The 16845-nt window shown below is 46.1% G+C and overlaps 1 long non-coding RNA gene across 1 annotated transcript; it reads left to right on the top strand.

The window, feature by feature from the left end:
• The first annotated feature begins 6790 nt into the window (after positions 1-6790).
• On the top strand, positions 6791-11013 carry LOC116544434. Its single transcript, XR_004265911.1, has 2 exons — positions 6791-6949; positions 10688-11013. It is a non-coding gene; the product is annotated as an uncharacterized LOC116544434 (long non-coding RNA).
• The last annotated feature ends 5832 nt before the right edge of the window (positions 11014-16845 follow it).

Genomic DNA, 16845 nt, shown 5'->3' with positions numbered 1-16845 from the left:
GGGATCGTTCTTACTGCTGTGTCTGATCTCCGTTGGCTGGAGCCAGACCTCACAATCTAAACTAAAATCCAATTGGCTAACAACTTAAAACTTTTCTAAACAGGTAAAAGCAATGGAGAGCTGAGACATGCCTGTGAGCACATCCAGCACAGATATCTTGGTTAAAGTACAAGGACATAGAATGTACTACGTGCCTGTAAGTATGGCATGTTTAACAGCTACACAGGATAGGGCTTAACAAAGTTATTAGCACACTTATTCTTTAACAAGAAAGGAAACTTTATTTTTATTTTTTATTTTTTTAATTTTTGAGACGGAGTTTCACTCATGTTACCCAGGCTGGAGTGCAATGGCGCGATCTCGGCTCACCGCAACCTCCGCCTCCTGGGTTCAGGCAATTCTCCTGCCTCAGCCTCCTGAGTAGCTGGGATTACAGGCACGCACCATCATGCCCAGCTAATTTTTTGTATTTTTAGTAGAGATGGGGTTTCACCATGTTGACCAGGATGGTCTCGATCTCTTGACCTCGTGATCTACCCGCCTCGGCCTCCCAAAGTGCTGGGATTACAGGCTTGAGCCACTGCGCCCGGCCGAAAGGAAACTTTAAAAAGGAACTTTTCTACTTCCCATAGCACCCTACAGCCAAAGGGTACACTCGGAGTCCCCTTCAGTCCTAAGAATGGAAAAGAAGCTGTTGCTCTTCTCTGCTGTATGTGTTGTTGTTGAAAACTTGTCCCACACAATTGATGGAGATGATCTTTCACTGCCTTAGTCATCTAAACAGGCCTTGCTGATCCACATTTCTGTTCGGATTACTAGAATTCTCTAAGGGAGGGATGATTGTTGAAGCTGAGTGATGGAAATACTTTGCTATTCTTTCTAATTTTATAAATTTTAAGTTTTCCATAATAAAAAGTTAAAAAACTGAAAGAAGAATCTGACAGGCCAGGTATGGTGGCTCACACCTGTGATACTAGCACTTTGGGAGGCTGACGCAGGAGGATCACTTGAGGCCAGGATTTCAAGACCAACCTGGGCAACATAATGAGACACTATCTCTACACAAAAAATTTAAGCTGAAAACAAAACAACATTCTGGCTCCTTGGAGAAATGGTTGGTTCCAGGACTGGCATCTTGTGATGTCAGAAAGTATTTAGGTGCTCAATAAAAAGGTGAGAACCATGTCAGAGGGACACATAATCCAACTGGAAAGAATTCCAGTGGTTAAAGGGGAAACAATGTGAACAACAAAATAAATAGTAATGGAATTGGATTATAAAATAAGTATCCATTAGATACTTGATATTGATAAAAGAAATTCTGGCCGGGCGCGGTGGCTCAAGCCTGTAATCCCAGCACTTTGGGAGGCCGAGGCGGGTGGATCACGAGGTCAAGAGATCTAGACCATCCTGGTCAACATGGTGAAACCCCGTCTCTACTAAAAAAATACAAAAAATTAGCTGGGCATGGTGGCACGTGCCTGTAATCCCAGCTACTCAGGAGGCTGAGGCAGGAGAATTGCCTGAACCCAGGAGGCGGAGGTTGCGGTGAGCCGAGATCGCACCATTGCACTCCAGCCTGGGAAACAAGAGCGAAACTCCATCTCAAAAAAAAAAAAAAAAAAGAAATTCTTAAATAAATGTAAAGATGTGGCAGCCCTTTTTCACAAAAGAATTCATTGGCAAAGCCTAACAGCTAGCGCAAGTCGTAATGATGGTTGGGAGAAGCAGCAAAACAGCAGACTGGCCAGAATTTTTTTTTTTTAGACAGAGTCTCACTCTGTTGCCAGGCTGGAGTGCAGTGGCGCGACCTTAATTCACTGCAACCTCCAACTCCCAGTTTCAAGCAATTCTCCTGCCTCAGCCTCCTGAGTAGCTGGGACTACAGGCACCTGCCACCATGCCCAGCTAATTTTTGTATTTTTAGTAGAGACAGGGTGTCACCATGTTGGCCAGGATGGTCTCAAACTCCTGAGCTCTGGTGATCCACCCACCTCAGCCTCCCAAAGTGCTGGGATTACAGGCGGGAGCCTAGCCAGAAATTTAAAAGGGAAATCAAAGGAACAAGACAGCCAAAGAATGCCTTGGTAAAATACCATGGAACTTTGGTAGTTTTGAAGGCTGTGTGCATGCACAGGGCTATGACAGCTTGGAAGAGACCTGAGAAGGCTATAGGAAGCTACTCATCCCTGCAACTAAATATGAGGTCTCAGAAATAAAGAGAAAGCCATGGCTCACTTGTAAACTCCCTGAACTTTGATAGCACCTTCCAAACCACACACAGCTCCAACAGCAAGGGTAGAAACCTTATTGGCTTAAGGCATTTAAGCACAACCTCTCACAGTTCACTGGCTGACCATTAAGCTCTGCTGATCCAAGGGAAACCCCTAAGAATTCAGGTTTAAATATAAAAACAAGAATTTAAAAAGGAACTTGAGCAGAAATATCTGAAGCCTCATACTGCAAGGGAAAGGGACTCCACAGAATTAGTACAGGCAAGTCACTGTACAAACAAAACAACAACCACCTTCACCTGCAAGAGAAAGAATTGGGAATCCAGAGCTGCTAGCATATATTGTCCAAAATTTTTGGTTTCCCAAAAAAGTTACAAAAGGGCAAAGAAATCGAAAAATGCAATCCATTTACAGGGAGAAATAGTCAATAGAAATTGTTGGCTGGGCACGGTGGCTCACGCCTGTAATCCCTACACTTTGGGAAGCTGAGGTGGGTGGATCACTTGAGGTCAGGAGTTCAAAACCAGCCTGGCCAAGTGGTGAAACCCTGTCTCTAATAAAAATATAACAATCAGCACAATAATCTTTTTTTTTTTTTGAGACGGAATTTCGCTCTTGTTACCCAGGCTGGAGTGCAATGGCGCGATCTCGGCTCACAGCAACCTCCGCCTCCTGGGTTCAGGCAATTCTCCTGCCTCAGCCTCCTGAGTAGCTGGGACTACAGGCACGCGCCACCATGCCCAGCTAATTTTTTGTAGTTTTAGTAGAGACGGGGTTTCACCATGTTGACCAGGATGGTCTTGATCTCTTGACCTTGTGATCCACCCACCTCGGCCTCCCAAAGTGCTGGGATTACAGGCTTGAGCCACCACGCCCGGCCTTAGCACAATAATCTTAACAGCTAACTTCTCATTAGTAACAATGGATGTTAGAAGGCAGTAACATGGGCCAGGTGCCGTGGCTCATGCCTGTAATTCCAGCACTTTAGGAGGCTGAGGCAGGTGGAGCATGAGGCCAAGAGTTCAGGACCAGCCTGGCCAACATGGTGAAACCCCATCTCTACTAACAATACAAAAATGAGCCAAGCATGGTGGTATGTGCCTGTAATCCCAGCTACTCGGGAGGCAGAATCAGGAGAACTGCTTGAACCTGGGAGGCAGAGGTTGCAATGAGCTGAGATTGTGCCACTGTACTCCAGCCTGGGCAACAGAGCCAGACTCCAGCTTGGGAAAAAAAAAAAAAAAGAAGGCAGTAACATATGCAAATTTTGGGGGTAGTAGGGAGAAGCCGGCAACCAAGAATTCTATATCAAGCAAAATTATCCTTCAAAACTGAAGACAGGTCTAGGCACAGTGGCTCACACCTATAATCCCAGCACATTGGGAGGCCGAGGTGGGAGGATCGCTTGAGCCCAGGAGTTCAAGACCAGCCTGGGCAACAAAGTAAGACTCTGTCTCTACAAAAAAAAAAAAAAAAAAAAAAATAGCCGTGTGTGATAGTGCACACCTTAGTCCTAGCTACTCAGAAGGCTGAGGCAGGAGGGTCTCTTAGGCCCGAGAGATCGAGGTTGCAATGAGACATGATCATGCCACTGTACTTTGGCCTGGGCAACAGAGCAAGACCCTGTCTCCAAAAACAAAATTATTCAAAAGAAAAAAAAAAAGAAGGCAAAATGAATACATTCTTAGATAAACAAAGACTGGGGGGATTTATTTCTTGCAGACATCTCTTACAAGAAATACTAAAGTAATTTTAAAATAAGTTATTCAGACTGAGAAGAAATGGCACCAGATAATTCCAATCCAATGAAAAAACAATTATTATCTGTCAATTAAACATAAAATGTATAGCTGAGCAAAGTGGTGCACACCCCTAATCCCAGCTACTTGGGAGGCTGAGGCACGAGAACCACTTGGACCCAAGAGGTGGAGTCAGCTACCTGCAGTCACACCACTGCAGTCCAGCCTGTGCAACAGAGAAAGACTCCATCTCAAAAAAATTAAATGAAAAAAAAATGTGTAAAAAAAACAAAGAGACCCAGAAGAAATAATATGTAGGTAATTATTTTTTAAAAACCACAAATATCTTCTTTTTTTTTTTTGTTCTTTTTGAGAGACAAGCTCTCACTCTCTCACCCAGGCTAGAGTGCAGTGGTGTGACCATAGCTCACTGCAGCCTCAAATCCTGGACTCAAGTGATCCTCTCACCTCAGCCTCCTGAGTAGCTGAGACTACAGATGCACATCACCATGCCTGGCTCCTTTTCATTTCTTAACTGTTTTAAAAGAAATTACATAAAACAACAATTATAAAATTACAGCATTGGACTTGTAACATCTAAAGATGATGTGTGTGTATATATGCACTCACACACATATGACAATAATGGTACAAAGGACAGGGAAAAGATGGAGTTAAACTGAAACAAAGGAACCACATCAGATAGTAAGTCCAATCCACAAGAACAAATCAAGAGTATCAGAAATACTAAATAAGTTTAATACGAAAAAATTTATTAAGCATATATATTTTTTTCTTTTTTTTAAAGATGGGGTTTCACCATGTTGGTCAGGCTGGTCTTGAACTCCCAACCTCAGGTGATCCGCCAACCTTGGCCTCCAAAGTGCTTGGATTACAGGTGTGAGCCACCACGCCCGGCCTATTAAGCATATTTTACTCATTTCTTCTCTTAATTTTTTAGAAGACATAGAATTTGACTGGGCACAGTGGCTGACACCTGTATTCCCAGCACTTTAGGAGGCCGAGGTGGGTGGATCACTTGAGTTCAGGAGTTCCAGACCAGCCTGGGCAACAGGGCAAAACTCCATCTCTACTAAAAATACAAAATTAGCTGGGCATGGTGGTGCGTACCTGTAATCCCAGCTACTCAGGAGGCTGAGGTTGGAGGATCTCCTAAGCCTAGAAGCCAGAGGTTGTGGTGAGCCAAGATCATGCCACTGCACTCCAGCCTGGAGCACATCCCTACACCCACTCAGGTTCAGTCTGAACTGAACTGGAGACACCTGTGAAAGGAAAATAAATCTTGGGGCCCCAAAATCACTAAGCTCAAAATCACTAAGAGAAAAGTCAAGCTGGAAGCTGCTTAGGCAAACCTACCTCTCATTCTATTCAGGCATCCCTCTGCTCACTGAGATAAATACATATCTGACTGCTTCCTTTGGAGAGGCTAATCAGAAACTCAAAAGAATGCAACCATTTGTCTCTTATCTAACTATGAACTGGAAGCCTCTCCCCAATTTGTTGTTCTGCCTTTGCTTTGAGTTGTCCGGCCTTTCCAGGCCGAACCAGTGTTCATCTTACATATGTTGATTTATGTCTCCTGTCTCCCTAAAATGTATAAAACCAAGCTGTGCTCTGACCACTGAGGCTGTGTCACCGGCCCATGTACTCAGCCTTGGCAACATAAACTTTCTAAATTAGCTGAGAGGTGTCTCAGATATTCAGGGTTCACACTCCCCTGGGCTCCCTGACTTTCTTCAGGGCACTGGCCCCTTTCTTGTCTGTCTTTGGACACCCTCCAGGGAAGTCTTTGAAATTCTTGAGGCAGGAAGGACCATTTCCCAGCCCCTAATCTTGCATAAAGTGGCTCCCTTATAAATGGAAATAGAGCTTCTCCTCAAAGGCAGGCTGGGAATTTTGCCTGCATGACCCCAGCGGTTGTTTCACTTGCCTTTCCTTCTGCGTTTTTCTTCACTTGCTTCCCCACAGAGCAGGACGAAAGGAGCCAGCAAGGATGGCTCTGGTGTTGGGGTCTGCCTTCAGCCACCCAGGTGGAATTGCAAAGAGAAGGACAGGGATGGAAAGAGGAAAGTTTGATTTGGTTTGCCTTTTTTTTTTTTTTTGAGATCGAGTCTCACTCTGTCACCAGGCTAAAGTGCAGTGGGGCAATCTCAGCTCACAGCAACCTCCACTACCCGGATTCAAGCAATTCTCCTGCCTCAGCCTCCCGAGTAGCTGGGACTGCAGGCGCGAGCCACCACCTCCAGCTAATTCTTGTATGCTAATTTTTGTATTTTTAGTACAGACCGTGTTTCACCATGTTGGCCAGGATGGTGTCATCTCTAGACCTTGTGATCCGCCCACCTCGGCCTCCCAAAGTGCTGGGATTACAGGCATGCGCCACTGCGCTCCGCCTTGTTTGTCTTTCTTTTGGCACCACTTCCTCATCCCATCCTCATCATCCTCCCCCATCCCTACCAACCCACTGCGGGCGTCTGAGCCCTGTCCCCTTGATCCCTAAAATCTGGGAGAGGCTCTTTCCCCTAGGGGCCCTGTCTTCGCAGACTTGCCCGAGGTGGGGGCGGGGTGGAATTCTCAGTGGCTCAGTGGCCCGCGCCGCACTTGCTCACTGGAGAGCCCCTATTTTAAGGATGCTAGTGTAGTTGGAGAAGGAACCCCCCTTTTAGGAAACCTTTTCCGTGCAAAAGGCTGTCTGAGATCAGGAGCAAAAGCTTCTCCCGCTCAGGTTACCCTACAGTACGGGCTGTGTACCCCGGACTCCGCCCCCGATTGCAAAACAGCTGAGGGGCGGGTTCTTATTTTCCCTCCTACTCACTTGTTCTCGGGGTAAACAGAAACACTGAGTTCCTCTCAGCCGAGAACTGTGGCCGCCCATCCGGTGAAAACAGAGGATGTGGGAGCGGCGGGGAGCGCATGAGGATCAGGGCGACCGCTAAAGCGTAGGAGAATAACCAGGTCACAAGCATACGTGAATGCTCAAATTCCATAATCATCAAATGTATTCAGATTTAAATTTTACTTTCCACCCACCCCCCTCCCCAGACGGAGCCTCGGTCTGTCGCCCAGGCTGGAGTGCAGTGGCGCGATTTCGGCTCACTGCAACCTCGGCCTCCCGGGTTCAAGCGATTCTCCTGCCTCAGCTGAGATTACAGGCTATTGCCACCACGCCTGGCTAATTTTTGTATTTTTAGTAGAGACGGGGTTTCACCGTATTGACCAGGCTGGTCTCGAACTCCTGACCTCGTAATCCGCCCTCCTCGACCTACCAAAGAGCTAAGATTACAGGCGTGACCACCGCACCCGACCTAAATTTTACTTTTGTAGAAAAAATGTAAATAATCCGTTGAGAACATTTAATGAGAAATGGACCTTTATCGGGTCTGCGTCTCTGTCCCTGTTTCCTGAATAGAGGACTACGCCTCTATTTTATATCACAGGAGGCACCTTCTTCCTGCTGGCTGTGACAGCTGCGCAGAAACTGGCTGGTGAATTTCCTGCCCAGACCTTCTCTTGCTTCGCCCACAGCACATTTATTGCTGCACCCACGTGTATGTGGCCTAACCGGCTTCAGTTTCCTGGTTCTGAGTTTCAGTCTTAAGCATAAATTTCTCTTTTTTTGAGACAGTCTGGCTGTGTCACCCAGGCTGGAGTCCAGTGCAGTCTCGGCTTGCTGCAGCCTCCACCTGCTGCAGCCTCCACCTCCTGGGTTCAAGTGAGTCTCCTGCCTTAGCCTTCCGAGGGTGGAACTTCTCTTTTTATTTATTTATTTATTTATTTGAGACGCAGTCTTGCTCCTGCCACCCAAGCTGAAATGCAATGGCGCTATCTCAGCTCACTGCAACCTCCGCGTCACAGGTTTAAGCAATTCCCGAGTTCTGGAAGGCCTCAGCCTCCCGAGTTCCTGGGTCTATAGGCACGCACCGCCATGTCCAACTAATTTTTTGTATTTTTCGTAGAGATAGGATTTCATCATGTTGGTCAGGCTGGTCTCAAACTCCTGACCTCAAGCGATCCACCCACCTTGCCCTCCCAAAGTGCTGGGATTACAGGGGTGAACCACTGCACCCTTTAATTGGAGGTTTTCTTTTTTCTTTTCTTTTTTGAGACAGAGTCTCGCTCTGTCACCAGGTGCTAGGCTGGAGTGCAGTGGTGGGATCTCAGTTCACTGCAACCTCCACCTACTGGGTTCAAGCAATTCTCCTGTCTCAGCCTCTCCAGTAGCTGGGACTACAGGCACACGCCACCATGTCCAGCTAATTTTTGTATTTGTAGGGTGTCACCATGTTGACCAGGATGGTCTTGATCTCTTGACCTCGTGATCCACCCGCCTCAGCCTCCCAAAGTGCTGGGATTACAGGCATGAGCCACCACACCCAGCCTTCTTTTCTTTATTTTTTACTATATTTTTTGAGACAATGTCTGCTCTGTTGCTTAGGCTGGAGTGCAGTGGAGTAATCTCGGCTCACTACAACCTGCCAGCCTCAAGCAACCCTCCCATCTAAGCCTGCCAAGTAGCTGGAACTACATGTGCGCACCACCACACCGCACTAATTTTTGTATTTGTTGTAGAGGCGGGGTATCACCATGTTGCCCAGCCTCATCTCCGTCTCCTGGACTCAAGCGATCCTCTCCCACTAGGCCTCCCAAAGTGCTGGGATTTCACGCATAAGCCACCACGCCTGCCTAATTAGAAGTTTTAGAGTACGATGGAGATCACTTGGATAGAGGTTACTGTGGCCTTAATTAAATGAGACAATAGGTTTCATAAAACTTGGAAATTGTAAAAGATGGGGGAATCACTCAAATTCAGAACATCAAAACAACCTTATTTTGTGTATGTTACCTGTCTTTTCCCCTACATATATAATATTTGTTTGACATGATTACTATTTCCGTTTTCATAATATGTTTAATACTTTTCCTCCACTTAACAAACATGGCTACAGTTTGCCAAGTTGCAACCTCCGCCTCCTGGATTCAAGCGAGTCTCCCGCCTCAACCTCCTGAGTAACTGGGATTACAGGCACCAGCCACGACGAACAGCTAATTTTTGTATTTTTAGTAGAGAAAGGGTTACTCCATGTTGCCCAGGCTGGTCTCGAACTCCTGACCTCAGGCGATCCACCCACCTTGGCCTCCCAAAGGGCTGGGATTATAGGCGCAAGCCCTGCCCAGATCAACCTTTTAAGTGTTCCTTGCTTTTTCATGTATAGATTTGACATTATAGGCTTTGGGGTAAGGAAGAAACCACCACGACTATGAGGGTCAGAGACTTGCCCAGTCATAAGCCCAACAAGAGAATGGGTCTATCTGGGCTAGCCTTGGGCTGTTGGATGAGCAGGGCTGGCCTTTTCATTTCTCTGGAGGGATTTTTCATTTTCTCCGGAAACGAGCTCCAAATGCGCTCTTCCGGAAGGCGTTTTGGAACGCTTAATTGACTGCATGCGGCCTCGGGTTGCCTCCTGGTTTCCTCGCCGCTTCCTGTTCAGCTGCCAGTTTCTGTTCTCAAAGGACCCTCTCATACAGCATGTGCAGAAAGCAGAAGTGAGTCAGGTTGTCCCGCGCTGTGTGTCCGGACTCCTGCGTGCTCCGGCAGTGGGGCCAGGGGGCTGGGAAGAGCTACAGGAGAAACCCCGCGGGAGAGAAAGACTCCAACCTGGGAACCTCGGGTAGTGTCCAGTGACTTTCCAAAATCTTGGCCAGGACGGTCACAGGCCTCTGCTCACCATGGTGATCTCTGGCAAAGAAAAGTGTGTGGGGCATCCAAGATGCTCATGAACCTCCTCTGAATTTTGCACCCCTGTGTGTTGAAAACAGGTATTTCTGGTCTTTAAAGACACTTAGAAAAGACAGACTTGTTGAATACTTAGAGAGGCCAAGCCACAGCCAAAAGCTTGGTATCTGGGATCCATTATCTCCAAGGTTTAAAAGCATCTTCCTTACTTTTTAAACTGTTATGTTTGCTTTGTAGCAATACATTACATACATTATAAAGTGTTTTCAAATAGTAATTTTAAAAGGTATGATAAAGATAAATGATTTAAATTTAAATGACAGTTTCAATTCAAAATACAAAAACTATTTTGCCTTTATAACATTATTAATTATAATACTTTCAAGTGAGCGCAATATGACTAGTTATGACTAATTATTTTTTTAAATGATGCTTTAACAATTCATAATGCAGGCATTTGGTGGTCTGGTTCTAAGGTGAGCTCATGTTGATGCTTGGTCTTAAAGATGGTTAGAGCTAGGCCGGGCGCGGTGGCTCAAGCCTGTAATCCCAGCACTTTGGGAGGCTGAGGCGGGTGGATCACGAGGTCAAGAGATCGAGACCATCCTGGTCAACATGGTGAAACCCCGTCTCTACTAAAAATACAAAAAATTAGCTGGGCATGGTGGCACGTGCCTGTAATCCCAGCTACTCAGGAGGCTGAGGCAGGAGAATTGCCTGAACCCGGGAGGCGGAGGTTGCGGTGAGCCGAGATCGTGCCATTGCACTCCAGCCTGAGTAACAAGAGCGAAACTCCGTCTCAAAAAAAAAAAAAAAAAAGATGGTTAGAGCTGATAGAAATAATTTGCACACACATCATACATTCATACATAACTGAATCATTGAGGTACTCATTAACATGTGATACATCCAGGAAAATCCCATCTCTAAATTGTGTATAATTTTTTGTTTTCCTTCAGCTACTATACTTCTGTTCTCCCTTATGCAAACATGGTCCCAAGACTGCTGGTCTGCCAACATGGTTGAGCAGCAGCTGTTGCAAACTCCAGAGTCTAAAGTGCACTGTAAAAAACAGATGGCCAGATCCGCCTTCCTTGCCGGTGAAATGTTCACTGACCAGGGAGAAACAACCACGTGGAAAATTAAATAAACCCATGACATTCATATCTAGCAGCTCGGATGTTTTGTAGAGTTTCCCCTGAGAAGTGGGGACTATGTGCATGAGTCACGTTTTTCTTTTTAGAGTCTTATCTATTTGTGAATAAATGTTTCCAATTAAAACATTGCTACTAGGCCTCAGTTTTCTCACCTCTACCATGGAGTTAAAATGTCTACTTCACACTGTCCATAAAAGAATTAAGATAAGCCAGGACCAGTGGCTCACGTCTGTAATCCCAGCACTTTGGGAGGCCAAGGTGGGCGGATCACGAGGTCAGGAGGTTGAGACCAGCCTGATTAACACAGTGAAACCCTGTCTCTACTAAAAATACAAAAAATTAGCTGGGCGTGGTGGTGCATGCCTGTAATCCCCGCTACTCAGGAGGCTGAGGCAGGAGAATTGCTTGAACTCGGTAGGCGGAGGTTGCAGTGAGCTGAGGTCGTGCCATTGTACTCCAGCCTGGGCAACAAGAGCAAAACTCCATCTCAAAAAAAAAAAAAAAAAAAGTAGTGTGTGAACATTTCTATGTTGGTACATTTTTTATGTGCCTAAATGGACAAAGTCACCCAGGACCTGGCCGCTGGACTCATCCTTAGGAAGAATAGAGAAAAATAAAGTTTATCTTTAGCATCTTGCTCTTGGTCTTGTTTTTTTCCTCATCACAGACATGTCCTGGAATCCAGTGTCTCTGAACATCTAGCAGCCTCTCACCAATCATAAACCCTGTTGAGGTCCAGGGTACGATGGTGGGAGTGGGTGGAGGAGAGAGAGACCTCTGGTTTGAGTGTCTAGGGTTTCAGTCCTCAAAAAGAACTTCTTGGCCGGGTGCAGTGGCTCACACCTGTAATCCCAGCCCTTGGGAGGCCAAAGTGGGTGGATCACCTGAGGTCAGGAGTTCCAGACCAGCCCTGACCAACATGGTGAAACCCCATCTCTACTAAAAATATAAAAAATTAGCTGGGCGTGGTGGCAGGCACCTGTAATCCCAGCTACTCAGGAGGCCAAGGCAGGAGAATTGCTTGAGCCCGGATGGCAGAGGTTGCAGTGAGCCGAGATCACACCAGTACACTCCAGCCTGGGTCACGAGAGCGAAACTCATTAAAAAAAAAAAAAAAAAAAAAAAGAAAAACTTCTTGACTTGACCCGGCAGGGCTTTTTCCCTGGGTCTAGAGCTAGGTGTGAAGAAAGCGAGTTCTTGGTGAGAGGAACTTGTTCATGGAGAGGAGTCCACGCCCAGTGGCAGAAGTGGAGCGGTGGGTATGGGACACTCAGGGAAGCTGTTCTCTTCTGTTGTCAGTGACTCCTGTTGGAGGATGTGCTGTGGGAATGCAAGGAGGAGATGGAAAGAAGGTGTCAAAATAGCTTTAAAAAAGGAAAAAAAAAAAAAAAGAGTGAAACCACCCTTGCAAATATTGTAACAGTGAGAAAATTATGACAGTGAAAAATATCTAATCTAACCATCTCCTTCTTGCCTTTAACCTCCAAATGGCACTTGGTGATTCCTGGGAATAGGCCAAGCTACTTTGGGAGAAAGTTCATTTACCGTTTAAATGATAATAGCCCTTCCCAAAGCTGAACTGTCTTTGTAAAAAATAATGAAAGGCCACCAGGTTAGGGAGGATGAGAGGGGTCTGAATTCTGCTAAGATGCAGGCATAATTAAACGATTACCAGCCATCGTTCCAGAGGTCACAAGACTTGTAACTTCCCCAATTATTCCTATAAATAACATCACTATTGTAGTTGAACTTTTGGCCTTTCGAGATGTCTTTTCAGTTTTGTTTTGTTTACTTTGAGACGAGGTTTTTCTCTGTCACCCAGGCTGGAGTGCAGTGGTCACAGGTCACTGCAGCCTCTATCTCCCAGGCTCAAGTGATTCTTCCACTTCAGCCTTGCAAGTAGCTGGGGCTGCAGGTGCATGCCACCATGACTGGCCAATTTTGTTGGCTTTTAATTTTTGGTTTTGGGGGGACAGTTGTATTTTTAGTAGACATGAGGTCTAGCTCTGTTGTTCAGGCTGGTCTCAAACTCCTGGACTCAAGCAATCCTCCTGTCTCAGCCTCCCAAACTGCTAGGGTTACAGGCGAGAACCTCTGCACCCAGCTCAGGCTTTTGCTTTTCAGAAAACCAATTGACTCCACGCGGATCCAAGACTCATGATTCACTGGTCCTGTGGCCCCACCCAGAAGTGGACTCTGCACAAGGACCATTTTCCACATCCCTATGATAGCACCCCCAATCAATCAGCACCACCCATTTCCTAGCCACTTGCTCACCAATCTGTCTCTTTTCTTCTTTTTTTCTTTTTTTATTCTTTGAGACAGTATTTCACTCTTGTTGCCCAGGCTATAGTGCGATGGGGCGACCATGGCTCACTGCAGCTTCCACCTCCCTGGCTCATGCGATCCTCTCACCTCAGCCTCCCAGGTCACTGGGACTACAGGTGTACACCATTACAGCTGGCGAATTTTAAACATTTTTGCAGAGATGGTGTCTTGCTATGTTGTCCAGGCTGATCTCAAACTCAAGAACTCAAGCAATCCTCCCACCTCAGCCTCGAAAAGTGCTGGTATTACAGGTGTAAGTCACCATGCCCAGCCCAAACTATCTTGAAAAAGCCCTAGCCTTCAAATTTGTGGGGAGGCCGATTTAAGTAATAATGAGACTTCAGTCTCCTGGTTTTTTAGTTTATTTTGTTGTTGTGGTTTTGAGACAAAGTATCACTCTGTAGCTCAGGCTGGAGTACAGTGGCACAATCTTGGCTCACTGCAAACTTCACCTCCCAGGTTCAAGTGATTGTCCTGCCTCAGCCTCCCAAGTACTGGGATAACAGGCACACAGCACCATGCCTGGCTAATTTTTTTTTTTTTTTTTTTTTTGAGAAGGAGTCTCACGCTGTTGCCAGGCTAGAGTACAGTGGTGCAATCTTGACTCACTGTGACCTCCTCCTGGGTTCAAGCGATTCTCGTGCCTCCGCCTCCCAAGTAGCTGGGATTACAGGCATGTGTCACTACACCCAGCTAATCTTTGTATTTTTAGTAGAGATGGGGTTTCACCATGTTGGCCAGGCTGGTCTTGAACTCCTGACCTCAAGTGATCCACCTGCCTTGGCCTCCCAAAGTGATGGGATTACAGGCGTGAGCCACCGTGACTGGCCAATTTTTGTATTTTTTATAGAGACGGGGTTTCTCCACCTTGGCCAGGGTGGTCTCGAACTCCTGACCTCAGGTGATCCACCTACCTTAGCCTCCCAAGTGCTGGGGTTACAGGCGTGAGCCACCGCGCCAGGCCTTTTTTTCTTTTTTTTTTAATTAAGATGGGCTTTCACCATGTTGGTCAGGCTGGTCTTAAACTCCTTACCTCAGGTGATCCGCCCGCCTTGGCCTCCAAAGTGCTTGGATTACAGGCGTGAGCCACCAGTGAGCCCAGCCAAAATTATTTTCATCCCCTCCAATTATATAGTAAAAGTAAATTAAAACAATGTTTCATTTTTTGTTTTGTTTTGTTTCATTTTGTTTTGTTTTTAGACAGAGTCTTGCTCTGTCACCCAGGCTGGAGTTCAAGCGATTCTCCTGCCTCAGCCTCCTGAGTAGCTGGGATTACAGGCGCCCATCACTACACTTGGCTAACTTTTGTATTTTTGGTAGAGACGGGGTTTCACCATGTTGCCAGGCTGACCTCAGGTGATCCACTCACCTCAGCCTCCCAAAGTGCTGGGATTACAGGCTTGAGCCACCTTGCCCAGCCTAAAACAATGTTTGAACCCCTCGTTGATAAGAGTGTAAACCGATCATGTTTGGGGGAAGTAATTTAGTACCTATTAATATTAAACATTTTCATAACCTTTGATTCAGCATTTCCACTTAAATTAGTGTCTTAGTCTGGGCTGCTATGACACCACCACAGACTAGATGGCTGATAGACAACAGAGGTTTATTTCTCAGAGTTCATGGAGCTGGGAAATTCAGGTATCAAGGCAGTGGCAGTTAATGAGTTTGATGAAGGGCCTTTTTCTATTCTTAGTTCATAGATGTCCCATTTTCATTTTCTTTCTTCTTTCTTTCTTTCTTTCTTATTTCTTATTCTTTCTTTTTTCTTTTAAACAGATGAAGGTCTCTCTCTGTCACCCAGGCAGCTGGAGTTCAATGGTGCAAGCTTGGTTCACTGCAGCCTCAACCTCCTGGGCTCAAGTGATCTTCCCACCTCAGCCTCCTGAGTAGCTGGGACTATAGGTGCATAGCGCCATGCCTAGCTAAATTTTTGTAATTTTGTAGAGACAGGTCTCACTGTATTACCCAGGCTGGTCTTGAATTCCTGGGCTGAAGCAGTCCTCCCACCTTGGCCTCCCAGAGTGCTGGGATTACAGACGTGAGCCACCACACTCGGCCCATTCTACCATCTTGCTGTGGCAGGGACAGCAATAGCCTCTCTTTATCTCTTTTTGAGGGTTCCAATCCCATTATGCCCCCATGACTTTATCCAAATCTCATTACTTCCCAAGGGCCCCACCTCCAAAGACTATCACATTGAGAACTGGAGAGCTTCAACATACAGTTTAAAGAAAAACAAGCATTCCGTTCATAGCAACTAGAAGTTATGGAAACACTCCCTCTAGTGTGCAGGAAAGTAAGTACAAGATTTTTGGGGTTTTTTTTTTTAGTGGTGGTGTGTGTTTGGTTTTTGTTTTCCGAGACACGGTCTCAGTCTGTCACCCTGGCTGGCTGGAGTTCAGTAGCATGATCACAGCTCATTGGAGCCTCAGTTTCCCAGGCTCAAGCAATCCTCCAACCTCAGCTTTCCAAATAGCTAGCACTATAGGCATATGCCACAACACCCATCTGATTTTTGTATTTTTTGTAGAAATAGGGTTTCTTGGCCAGGTGTGGTGTCTCACGCCTGTAATCCAGCACTTTGGGAGGCCAAGGTGAGAGGATGGTGAGGACAGGAGTTCAAAACCAGCCTGACCAACATTGTGAAACCCCATCTCTACTAAAAACACACAAAATAGCCAGGTGTGGTGGCACGCGCCTGTAGTCCCAGTACTCAGGAGGCTGAGGCAGAAGAATCACTTGAACCCAGGAGGTGGAGGTTGCAATGAACCAAGATCGTGCCCATCGTGCTGTTGCACTCCAGCCTGGGCAACAGGGCAAGACTCCGTCTAAAAAAAAGAGAGAGAGAGATAGGGTTTCGCCATGTTGCCCAGGCTGGTCTCCAATACCTGGGCTCAAGTGATCTGCCCACCTCAGCCTCCCAAAGTACTGGAATTACAGGTGTGAGCCACGGCACCCATCCAATAATGTTTTTTGAGGCATATGTCTACCAATGAATAATGGGGGAGGCAATGGGGGGAGTACTGGAATAGTTAAATAGTCTGTGTATATACAATGTAATACCACACTATCATTTTTTAAAGATCTATATGTATTGACATGGGAAAATGAGCGCATCATAAATTAATAATAAAAGTTGTAGAACAACAGAAACTGGGCTGGGCACGGTGGCTCATGCCTGTAATCCCAGCCCTTTGGGAGGCCCAGGCAGGCAGATCACAAGGTCAGGAGATTGAAACCATCCTGGCCAACATGGTCAAACCCCATCTCCACTAAAATTACAAAAATTAGCTGAGTGTGGTGGCACATGCCTGTAGTCCCAGCTACTTGGGAGGCTGAGGCAGGAGAATCACTCTAGGAGTCAGAGGTTGTAGTGAGCTAAGATTGTACAGCCTGGTGACAAAGCAAGACTCCACCTCAAAAAGAAAACAGAACAAAAGAACAATATAAACTGGACCTTATGTGTTCAGTGGGAGCCCTTGTAAGCTAAAGCTAACGCCTACATCCTTTCTGACATGACCCAAAAGTTCTGTGAGCATTTGCTTGCTTTTGACACAAGTTGCCCCAGGCTCAACTTTTACTTTCCCAGCTCCAGATGTGAACTGAGCCATTTTTCTTTTTTTTTTTTT

The sequence above is a fragment of the Sapajus apella genome, unplaced genomic scaffold (assembly GCF_009761245.1).
Source record: "Sapajus apella isolate SASKATOON/1434 unplaced genomic scaffold, GSC_monkey_1.0 scaffold216, whole genome shotgun sequence".
In the NCBI taxonomy this organism is placed as follows: Eukaryota; Metazoa; Chordata; class Mammalia; order Primates; family Cebidae; genus Sapajus; species Sapajus apella.
The sequence above is the reverse complement of the archived record's forward strand: the minus strand, read 5'-3'. Positions and strand labels throughout refer to the sequence as shown.